General features: G+C 46.5%; 1 protein-coding gene across 6 annotated transcripts in view; it reads right to left on the bottom strand.

The window, feature by feature from the left end:
• Window positions 1-11,455, bottom strand: part of PROM1 (prominin 1) — a 150,964-nt gene extending 139,509 nt beyond the window's left edge. For all 6 annotated transcript variants that reach the window (XR_012712583.1, XM_075261633.1, XM_075261634.1 and 3 more), the window contains exon 1: window positions 11,255-11,455. The gene's annotated coding sequence lies outside the window, so the exon portion shown is untranslated. The remainder of the gene's footprint in view (window positions 1-11,254) is intronic.
• Window positions 11,456-12,127: the final 672 nt, after the last annotated feature.

Here is a 12,127-nt window from a genome sequence, read left to right as displayed (position 1 = left end):
TGTTTTTTATGTTACCTCACCTCCCCTAGCCCTCCGATATTTATATTATGGGGTCTGAAAAGAAACCCGGGTATGATAGTAGTGTTTTCTTGGGTTTGCAGGCCCACTAACCTATCCCTGTTCCTGATCACAGCTGCCTCCATTTCCGCAGAAGGGGAAGCATCGGGGGCTGTGAGCAGGAGCAGGATTGGTAAGTAAACAAAGTCAATTAGATCCTGCAGGTAATGGCCCTGTGGCAGTGGCTATTGCTGCTACCTTGTTATTTATACCATCCGCAGTAGATTCTGCACTAAATCTGCTTCCCATTGTTTTCAAGTCATATCTGCAGCAACCCAACCCAATAAGCCTTATTGCACTTTATTATCAGCATCCCTTAGGAAAAGAGAAACAGGATTGCTTTGGGAAGGGCAATTCCATCTCATTTTAACTTTGTATCAGTTTTGTTAAATCTACCCCATGGCGTTAAACTCAGAGCTGAACGTGGAGATTTCTGCAGCAAGTGAGGTGGGGGAATCTATATTCCTATGCCGTATATTGGTGATGTAACAGGGTGCTGCTACAGGGTTCGGGCACAGACCAGACTCAGACCAGACTCAGACTCAGTGCGGTATTTACTTCTCATAGACAGGTCCATTTCTGACAGTATGGTTCAATATGGCTGCAATCTACTATACAGTCTCACATCCAGTCCTCCCACATTCTCCCCAGCACATAGGCACTTGTGCTCCAAGTCTCAAGCACTCTGCACATAAATACAGACCTCCTTATTTTTCTTGCACAAGCACATCACTTGCACTTTTGTGTGCCCAGACCATTTTGGTGCAAATTAATGCTGCAGAGTCTTCCCCCAACTGTCCAGAGGGAAAGATAACCAGCCTTGCCCAAGTCCTCCCCTGGCGTTTGGGCCAGGAGAGGATTATGAATCCCATGTATAAGAGATGGCTCTGGAAGGATCAATTTAACCATCTCATCTGCTAAAAACCCACAAGAAATAGCAAAACAGTGCAAAACAGTGCCGTCCATTACTGATGTGCCCAGAGGTCGCCTGTGTAATAGGATAAGAGATGAAAGGTTGGGAAGCAGCGGACGCTCTCAACATGAGATTATCCTGACAATAGTCCCCGGAGACATGAAAGCTTGTACTTAGTTTCTGGAACCATTCACATTATAGTAATATATGTAAAGATACTGTAAGGTTATCAGAGCAGCCTCTGAAGTGCCGCTATATATCAGAAAGGGTAGCCGAAACATGGAGGATGTGAATGACAGATGGCACCAGGGGCATAACTATCAGGGTAGCAGTGGAGGCAGCTGCCACAAGGCCCGGGATACTAGGGGTCCGGTGACAGCTGCTACCACTGCGGATTTTTTTTTTAAAAAAAAATAGACCATTACCTGCTGGAATAACTCCAGCACGTAACGGCCCTATTTACTGCAGTGTCGGGGGCTGCCTGAAGATGGAGGGAGCTGCCTCCTCCACAGTCCATCTTTTAACAGTTGTAAAGTCCGCAATTGCTGCCTTTGCTACTGCACCCAAGCAGGGGCCGCCTGCTGTCCGGGCTCCTGCTGCCTCCCAGCACTTGCATAGTGAAACTTCTATCTCCTGCCCGCTGTCCCCAGGCCCTGTGCCGGCATCTATACTAGTAGATTGAAGGACCTGAGACATGACGTCATCAAAGATCCTTTAATCTACTAACAAAGACTCAGTGTCTTTTGTGGGCGGAGCTACCCGGATTGTACAGGTCAGTGTACAATGGGGGGAATGGGTTATAGACTGTGAGGAAGAGGGGTACATGGGCGTGCAGGCTGTGTGTGAGAAAGTCTGCACCCCCATTCCTTCCTTTCTGACATACAGCCTGCACACCTATGTACCCCTCCTACTCACAATCTGCACCACCCATTCTGCCCTATGTGAGTAAGAGGAGGGAATGGGTGGTGTAGGCTGTGTGTGTGCAAGAGGGGTACATGGGCATGCAGGCTGTGTGTGAGCAAAGAGGAAGACCTGGGGGCGCAGAGAAAGAAGGGGGAATGGGGGTGCAGGCTGTGGGTGAGCAAGAGTGAGGTGGAATGGTGGTTCCCCCCTCCAGATCACCCTCTTGCTCGCACACAGCTTGCACCCCCATTTCCCCTTTTGCTTATACACACCCTGCACCCCACGTCACCCTCTCACAACGTCACAAACAGCCTGCACGCCCATGTACCCCTCTTGGAGGGGGCCCCATGCCAAAAGTTCGCCACGGGGCCCCGTCATTCCTAGTTACGCCACTGGATGGCACTATCCATATTTCAGATAGCTCCAGTCCCTGATTCGTTTTGGGCAGGGGCATAACTGCCGGGATAGCAGCGGTAGCAGCTGCCACAGGGCCCGAGAAAATAGGGGGCCTGGCGGGCCCCTGATGTTTTAACCTACTGGAGTAACTCAGCAGCTAATGGGCCCTGTTTACTTAATGATCCTCGCTCCTGTATAGTACCAGGCAAAAAAATTGATTGCATATCATTGGTTGGACCCGAGCCCTCCCTCTCTAGTGGAATTGATATTCAGAGTCAATAATACTATTAGGCTGGAGAGGGAAGTATATATACAGAGAAAGGCCCAAACTAAATTTGAAAAAAATTGGGGGGCATGGTTGGATACACCTGGTCTTCCCTCCCTGTCTCTGATTAGGGATAGATCTCATCTCTACTCCTTCCTATGAATGGAAGGATGTTTGGGAGTTTTAGTGTGGGGTCCTAATGGACAGTCCCCTATGCATGTTGGATAAGGTCTCCATATTTACCTTGGATTGATGTTACGTTGGGGTTGTTTTGTTGTTTTTTTGTTTTTATGTAAAGTAAAATTGGTTAATAAAAAGTATCTGATTTTAAAAAATGACCCTCGGTCCTGCTCATGGCCGCTGGCGCTTCCTCTCTGTGAAGGAGGCTGTGATCAGGAGAGGGGAATCGGTAAGGGAGGCCTCGGGCCTGCAAACCCCATAAGCACTGCTGGGTACATTAGGACAAGAGATGCAGTTAAAGGGGCGTGGGTTAAGCGGTGGGTGAACATGCTCATAAGTCATTAGGTGGCGTGTAGGTATATTATGATTTTTGTTGCATCAAATGTAGTATGTGCCCTCTTAGTAACTTTGACTTTATTACAATGGAAGAAGGAGGCTCAAAATTTAGGGCCATTCCAGCTTGGCCAATACCCAAAGTCCACTAGCCCAGCTTACAGGCGGAATACAGCCTTTCAGCTCCGTTGTTCTCCACAGTCTCCCCTATTTGACCATTTACTGACCTGCTGATTCTTTATAACATAAGGGTTAATGGTCTCCTGACGGGGCAGGGGTGGCATGTCTGCCAAACTGTATCCTAAGTCTCAATACACAAGGCAGGGAGAAATGATTTAAGATACTCAAACTGCCAGACATCAAAGCGATCCAAGTATTTTGCTCCATTGACATTTGCCTATCCTGCCTCCATGGATTTTATTATGGTTGGACCTGGAGGTCTCTGATGGGTCCACGGTGAAGCCGCAAATCTGTAGCCCCCCATAACGTGGACGCTATAGAAATGTCCGTGACTGTAGTTCCTCATCTGAATGTTATATATATATGTATTGGCATTGTTATCCAGGATGACAACCTTCACAGACCAACCATGACCCAATGCAAGGACCTTGCACTATGACACATCAGTACTTGTGTTCTCCTATGGGCCCCTGCAGACTGTAGGACCCCCCTCATATAGGGATCAGTTCATGCCATTCATAAACCCCGTCGCACTCAGCAGTGTTGCTTTTTTTCCATGAAATATTAACCCTGTGGATGTGACTGGTCTTTCTCGCAGCCGATCAGATATTCTATCCACATGTGCTAGATTCTGGATTGGCTCAGTCATTCCCATTTCTAGCTGACTCCCACACAGCGTGAGCTGGAAGACATTCTGGTGGGCTGTATACACAGTCTATTCCTCTAGAAGAGTCTTGTAAGTGATGACTACAGACAGGAATTCTCTCTGCCACCTCCCGACATAAACACGAGGTCCTCAATCAATGTGCCACATTCCCAGGTCTTTATACCTTGGCGAAAAAATGCTGAGTTGATAGCGCGGGGTTAATGACTTCTTGCCGGGCGCTGATCATTAACAATCACTGATTTTAATTACGGACATTAATTGTGAATGAAGCCAAACAAGCAAAGGACCCAGAGATCAAGCAACATACAGTGGTGTGCAAAAGTCTTAGGCAGGGGTGGACAAAATACTGTAAAGTAAGAACGCTTTCAGAAATAGAAGGGTTAATAGCTTATTTTTGACAATTAAGAAAATGTGTGCAGGGGCCACTATGGGTGATAATACTGTGTGCAGGGGCCACTATGGGGGATAATACTGTGTGCAGGGGACACTATGGGGGATAATACAGTGTGCAGGGGCCACTATGGGGTATAATACTGTGTGCAGGGGCCACTATGGGGCATAATACTGTGTGCAGGGACCACTATGGGGGATAATACTGTGTGCAGGGACCACTATGGGGCATAATACTGTGTGCAGGGACCACTATGGGGCATAATACTGTGTGCAGGGACCACTATGGGGGATAATACTGTGTGCAGGGGCCACTATGGGGCATAATACTGTGTGCAGGGACCACTATGGGGCATAATACTGTGTGCAGGGACCACTAAGGGACATAATACTGTGTGCAGGGGCCACTAAGGGACATAATACTGTGTGCAGGGGCCACTATGGGGTATAATACTGTGTGCAGGGGCCACTATGGGGGATAATACTGTGTGCAGGGACCACTAAGGGACATAATACTGTGTGCAGGGGCCACTAAGGGACATAATACTGTGTGCAGGGGCCACTATGGGGTATAATACTGTGTGCAGGGGCCACTATGGGGTATAATACTGTGTGCAGGGGCCACTATGGGGTATAATACTGTGTGCAGGGTTTACTAAGGGACATAATAGAGTGCGGAGGAGGGGGTCGGTCGAGGTCTTCGGCGTCGGTTGGGGGGGCATGTCAAAAGTTCTGGTGTCTGGGATCTACACAAATTTGTTGGAATAGTTTCTGACATTTTGAGACAGTTGACAACTACGCAGCAGAAGATCACAGTCAAGCCATCTTGAGCCCTGTGGTCAACCTATATAGGCATAACTTGAAGCTTCTGGGCCCCAGTGCAAAATCTGTAATGGGGCCGCTAACTACCCGAGGTGAGACAAGTAATGATTTTTTATGTTTCTATTCTCATCAGCAGAGTTGTTATAATAATATAATAATAATAATAATAATAATAATAATAATGATAAATTTTATTTCTATAGCGCCAACATATTCCGCAGCGCTGTACAATTTGTAGGGTTCAAATACAGACAGAAAGATACATTACAAAGAAAGTCATTTCACACAATGGGACTGAGGGCCCTGCTCGCAAGAGCTTACAATCTATGAGGTAGAGGGGGTGACACAAGAGGTAGCAGGGGCGGCATTGCTTATACAGAGGTCAGACACTTTTGTAATAGAGGTGACTGTCATTACACAAACATAAAACTTTATGAGCCGTCGACAGTCGTGTCCTTTAACATGTGGATGGAGCTTGGACATATAAAGTTAGCCTGAGATGGCATCATATCATGTGGGGTAATGTGGGAGCGGGGACAGAGGAGGGTTAAGGGTTTACGTTAGACATTGTGATAGGCTTGTCTGAAAAAATGCGTCTTTACTTTGCGTTTGAAACTGTAGAAATTGGGAGTTAATCTGTTTGTCCGGGGTAGAGCATTCCAGAGAAGTGGTGCAGCTTGGGAGAAGTCTTGTATACGAGCATGGGAGGTTCTGATAATAGAGGATGTAAGTGTTAGGTCATTGAGTGAGCGGAGAACACGGGTTGGGCGATAGACAGAGAGGAGGGAGGAAATGTATGGGCGTGCGGCATTATGGAGAGCCTTGTGGATGAGAGTGAGAACTTTATATTTTATTCTATATTGAATAGGCAGCCAATGTAGTGACTGGCACAGACCGGAGGCATCGCTGTAGCGTCTAGACCAGGGGTCCTCAAACTGCGGCCCGCGGGCCACATGCGGCCCGCCAAGCACTTCTGTCTGGCCCGCCGACAACGCCAGCAGGCGTGCATTTATAATGAAGCTCCTGGGGAGCTCAGGGCAGGCCATGGAGCGCACTTCACTTTACCTATTGGAGGGCACCGCTCCTGATGTCTGTGCGACCTGCTCTCCCTCCGGCCCACTGTTTAAAAAGTTTGAGGACCCCTGGTCTAGCCTGATAGATGAGCCTGGACGCTGCATTCAGAATAGATTGTAGGGGGCAGAGTTTAGTGAGGGGAAGACCGATTAGTAAGGAGTTACAGTAGTCAAGGCGAGAGTGAATCAGAGAGACAATAAGTGTCTTTAGTGTATCTCTGGTGAGGAAAGGGCGTATTCTGGAGATGTTTTTGAGGTGGAGGTGACATGAACGTGCGAGTGATTCAATATGAGGGGTGAAGGAAAGGTCTGCATCAAACATGACCCCGAGGCAGCGGGCCTGCTGCCTAGGAGTTATAGTAAGGCCTGAGACTACAATGGATATATCAGGGACAGATCTGTTAGATGGTGGAAACAGTAGTAGTTCAGTCTTGGAGAGATTTCGTTTCAGATAGAGCGAGGACATGATATTAGAGACAGCAGAGAGACAGTTGCTGGTGTTCTGTATGAGTGCAAGGGTGTTGTTATAACTTTTGTGAATCAAGGAAAAGGACATTTTGGTTGCATTCTAGTGGTTTGATACACAAGAGCATATATGGTCTTATAGCAGAGTACAGTATATAGCGGTATCTCATATTGGGGTGCTATAGTAAAGCATACCTTTTGCCCATGGGAAGTAATATGCTGATGCAGTAGAGATGATACGCTTGTTGTACTGTACATCTAATATAGATTTTCAGCAGGTACCTCGGCACCCCCAGCCTCTCTTCATATATTTCAGCCCCCACAATGCTATTTGTAGACTGAGCTGATGATGGGGACTGTCAGCGCTGTACTCATATACAGTGCACTAGGAGAACAGTATATATTAGGCCACGTGCTCACACAACGCCATGCTTGGACTGGCCCACCAGTGTACCAGAGAATCCTTGGGTGGGCCCAGGTTCGGATACGAATATCTGAAGACCCACATTTGAAGGGTACTGTAGTTGTTGGAGGTCGGACCCCCACAATCATTTTATCTGGTGGGTCCAAGGAACCTCAGTCCTACAATGCACAATGCAAATGTTACGCAGGCCAAAGCAACGTAAAATCCCAAGAAAAATCCTTCTGTCACACAGCAATGGGTTAAATCTGCTTCCAATCCAGAAAGAAAAAATCCTCAGCCTGCTGTCAAATCCATGCTGAAATGTTCTGCTGCATGTGCACGGAGATTTGTATCACTGATGAACATTCTTACTATAGTAAGCTGGGGATAGGGGGTAAGCGTCACATCACTGGGGGTCCGACCAATGTCCAGCAATGAGGACAACAGGGAACAGGGGAAAAGTTCTCCATGTGGCCTCCATGAGAATGATGTGTCAGTGGAGGATGCAGGAAGACTTTGGGGCCCCTGTTCTCTTGATCTCTGGGGTCCCACAGGTAGGACACCCAGTGACGTGACACTTATCCCCTATCCTGTGGATAGAGGATAAGTGACTTTAATGGGACAACCCCTTTAAGTCTGGTATCACACACATTGAGACATTATATTATGTGCGGGGCGTAAGGAGACATTATACTGTGTAGAGTGTTCTAGCACTGCACTGTGTTTGGGGACATTATACTATGTGGGGGGGACATTATATTATGTGTGGGGCATAAGGAGACATTATACAGTGTAGAGTGTACTATAGCACTTCACTGTGTGGGGGGACATTATACTGTGTGTGGGGTCATTATATTATGTGCAGGGCATAAGGAGACATTATACTGTGTAGAGTGTACTAGCACTGTACTGTGTGGGGGGACATTATATTATGTGTGGGGCATAAGGAGACATTATACTGTGTAGAGTGTACTATAGCACTGCATTGCATGGGGGGACATTATACTGTGTGGGGGGACATTATATTATGTGCGGGGCATAAGGAGACATTATACTGTGTAGGGTGTACTAGCACTGCACTGTGTGGAGGGACATTATATTATGTGTGGGGCATAAGGAGACATTATACTGTGTAGAGTGTACTATAGCACTGCATTGCATGGGGGGACATTATACTGTGTGGGGGGACATTATATTATGTGCGGGGCATAAGGAGACATTATACTGTGTAGGGTGTACTAGCACTGCACTGTGTGGAGGGACATTATATTATGTGTGGAGCATAAGGAGACATTAAACTGTGTAGAGTGTACTATAGCACTGCATTGCATGGGGGGACATTATACTGTGTGGGGGGACATTATATTATGTGCGGGGCATAAGGAGACAATATACTGTGTAGGGTGTACTAGCACTGCACTGTGTGGAGGGACATTATATTATGTGTGGAGCATAAGGAGACATTAAACTGTGTAGAGTGTACTATAGCACTGCATTGCATGGGGGGACATTATACTGTGTGGGGGGACATTATATTATGTGTGGGGCATAAGGAGACATTATACTGTGTGTGGGGTCATTATATTATGTGCAGGGCATAAGGAGACATTATACTGTGTAGAGTGTACTAGCACTGTACTGTGTGGGGGGACATTATATTATGTGCAGGGTATAAGGAGACATTATACTGTGTGTGGGAGCACTGATTATACTCTGTGGGAACACTAAGGGGGCACCATCCACAGCAGCAGCAATGTTGAGAAGATTTCTATAACTAAACCTCACCGGTCTATTGTATGGCTGAGCTCCGCTGGTCTGCCCAAAGGCCCCCTTAGAGAAGCCTGTTTGGTATATCAACCCAACCCTGCAAAAAGATGGGTTACAAAAACATGTTTCCCGTTGTGAATCTCTGCCTCCATTACTAAGATATGGATGTTTTGTCAATATGCAAATGAGCTATTTGGAGCAACAAGGACATGGTTTCCCTCATTGCTCTAAAGAGATTATTTGTAGACCAACAAAAACAGGGATATCTCAGCAACAGAGATGCCAATTCACATGGTTAACACTGGTTGATTCGGGTGACCCTAACCTATCTATCTGCAGGGTTGGGTTGATCTTCTGGGTTCTGATGACACACTTCCTTTAAACCCAAAAACCACTGTCTGAAAAGACATTGGAGGAAGTTTATTAAAATTCTTTGCATTGGACTCCATAGGATTCAAGTATAACTCATGCCAGTTTTCTGGAATGAGTTATTGAAATCCATCAGACTGGGATATTTTCCACCCAGCCCGCCGTGAACCCCTGCCCTGTACTGAAAAGCCAGATCGGAAAATGGACAAAACATGTTTTTGACATGTAAATTCCCCCCATTGATTCAGAATTTAGCACAAATTGCAACATGGTAGTTGGTTATAGGGAATCAGTGGTCCTTGATATCAGTCAGAAGACAGCAGGGAGTTGCGCCAGAGACCAGAAGAGATGAATGAGGCTGAGGCCCTATGTCGTGAAAACTCAGCTTTTTTTGTTGCAGATTTTGCTGCAGTTTTTTGAGCCAAAGCCTGGAGTGGATTGAGCAGAAGGTAGAAGTATAAGAACTTTCTATATATTTCCCATTAATTCTGTAGCCAGTCTTGACCCTGGCTCAAAAAACCGCTGCAAAATCTGCAAAAAAAAGTTGCATTTCTGCAATTAATCGCGATTTTGATTTAGATCATAACACCTCAGCAATAGCTGGTTTCTCGTGTAGCGGCAGCCGCATGTGGATGACACCGCGCCCACACACAGATGCCAATGATCGCATTTTGCCCATGTGAGATTTCAATGATAATTATGGATTGAACAAACCATGCAGACGTTTGTTTGTCTTCTGCAGACCAACGGTAAGCATAATAGAATGGAGACGCTCTATTTTGGTCCATGTCACCGACCATAGCACTTCATTAAGGGGGCATTCACATGGAGGAAGTTGGCGCTGATTCTGGCACGATAACTCGCGGCAGAATCAGCGCTGAAAAAAAAGACTCCCATTGACTTCAATGGGTTCCGCGCGGAAAACGGAACCCATTGAAGTCAATGGGGGTCTTTATTTCAAACTTCCTCTGGCTCAACCCCAAACGCCCCCAACCCTAAATAGGATCGGATACTGTCTGTAGGTTCCTGTGTGGCTCAGATTTTGTGCAGAAATTTCTGCATTTCCATTCATGTGTATGGTACGGTGTTGTTGTCCAGCACCTAAATTTCTTCCATTAAATCATGTCTGCACTTGCTATTAAGAACTTTAGGAACGCTGGATGACCATGTCTGCCGCTGTATTGTTATCCATATTGTTACCCAGATTTCCTAACTTAAAACAAAGTTTTTTTTAGTTTTTCTTCTGGTTGTAACCCAACAGTTAGGCGTCATTCACACTGCCACAGGAATTGCTTTGCTGAGAAGTGTTATAGGAAACATATAGTAAAAGTCAGGTCTGCAGTCGTTGTGTTCCAGCGCCACTACACGCCGAGTCCTGCATGGGGTGCGATTGCATTTTTGCATTTGCAATTAGTATTTTAATTGAACGCTGCAGTGTGCCTAGCTCCCAGCACAGCAAGAGTTAATGATGATGATGATGGGGAGGAGGAAGGGACAATTAGTCCAGGTGTTCACTATGAGGAGGACCCCTACAGGTCAATAGGGTAGGCTCTCAATTACAACTCCCAGTCCACCCCAAAAGCTTTTTCCTTGGCATGTAAGCCGAAATCCAAGCGGGAACAGCAAATCATTATGATCCTCCCTCCCGGGCTCCAGGATTCAATCCCACTCACTGTGCTTAAAGTCACATCCAAAGCTGGCGTGAAATGATATTAGAGTCCTTGTCACAAAGACAACAGGTGGATGAAAGGACTGTGCGGGGAAGGGGGGGGGGGTAGTTAAAAGCATTGCCAGGCAATGAACTGGTTAATCCTTCCTAAACTGCAATAGATAATTGTTAGTGCATTGCAACAATGAAGCGGTTACATTGTGATACTTTGTATCCCAGCCTGTGAACAGGTGCCAATCACAGCGCCAGCCATCCAGAATAATTCACCTGTCCTCAAGCAAGGGCATCTTGGCACGGTGGCATGCTGGAGGATCCGATGACCTGATAGCGCCGTGCATGCAGGATAAGACAGCATTACAGATAAGCTACAAGTGCAAAGCAATGTGCTAGTATTAGACTTACCTGTAAGGCATAGACCCCCCCAGAGGCAGGGCATAGCATGCGTCCGTGTCCATGCAGGAGTGTTAGTGAGGGGATGCAGCGGAATGTGCACTGTGGCATTGATGAGATGCCCCCTAGGGTCAGGAATGACTTGCTGGATGTGTGGCAGTGCCTAGCTGCTAGGATTCCTCTCCTGCAGTGAGTCTATCTGCTGCATCCTCATTCAGCACTCACTGGAAGGAAGAGTCATTTTGTTACAACCCAATGACAACCTTCAATGGTGTGCTAAGACCACCCAGCCATGAATTATTCATCATCTAGTTCTCAGGGGCTCCACATCCAAAGCTTATCCAAACCTCAGACAGAAAGCTCTTAGCAGCCGCTGCAAGGTGGATATTTTCATCTCACTCTCTTATGCATGAACATTTTAGGAGAACAGTCAGGCAGAATTTCAATCACAGCTTGGAAAGGGGCTTTATAGGAGGGAGGGGGCGCAGACGTGAGAAGGTTACGCTACCTGTAGCTCTTGTGACTTCTGATGGTGGAAAGTTTATACTTTACTGCTAAAGGAAGGGAGGAAGAAATAATGTGCAGCTGGTTCATATATCACTGATATGGGGCAACTGGTATCTGCCCGAGGGGCTTTACCCTGGACGTCACAAGCAACTATGGGACCTCATTGCAAAACTTATAGTGCGACCGTTCTGCCATGACCACCTTAAGCAGCAAGTTCAGAACTTGAAAAGAGTACAATTATTTGGGTCTTCTTTACATACAAGGATCACGTACATAGTGACTTTACAAAACAGGGATAATACACACAGTGATGTCACAGTACAGAGATAATACACAGAGTGATGTCACAGTACAGAGATAATACACAGAGTGATGTCA

The sequence above is a fragment of the Leptodactylus fuscus genome, chromosome 1 (assembly GCF_031893055.1).
Source record: "Leptodactylus fuscus isolate aLepFus1 chromosome 1, aLepFus1.hap2, whole genome shotgun sequence".
Taxonomy (NCBI): Eukaryota; Metazoa; Chordata; class Amphibia; order Anura; family Leptodactylidae; genus Leptodactylus; species Leptodactylus fuscus.
Note: the sequence above shows the minus strand (reverse complement) of the source record. Positions and strands in the feature narration are given on the sequence as shown.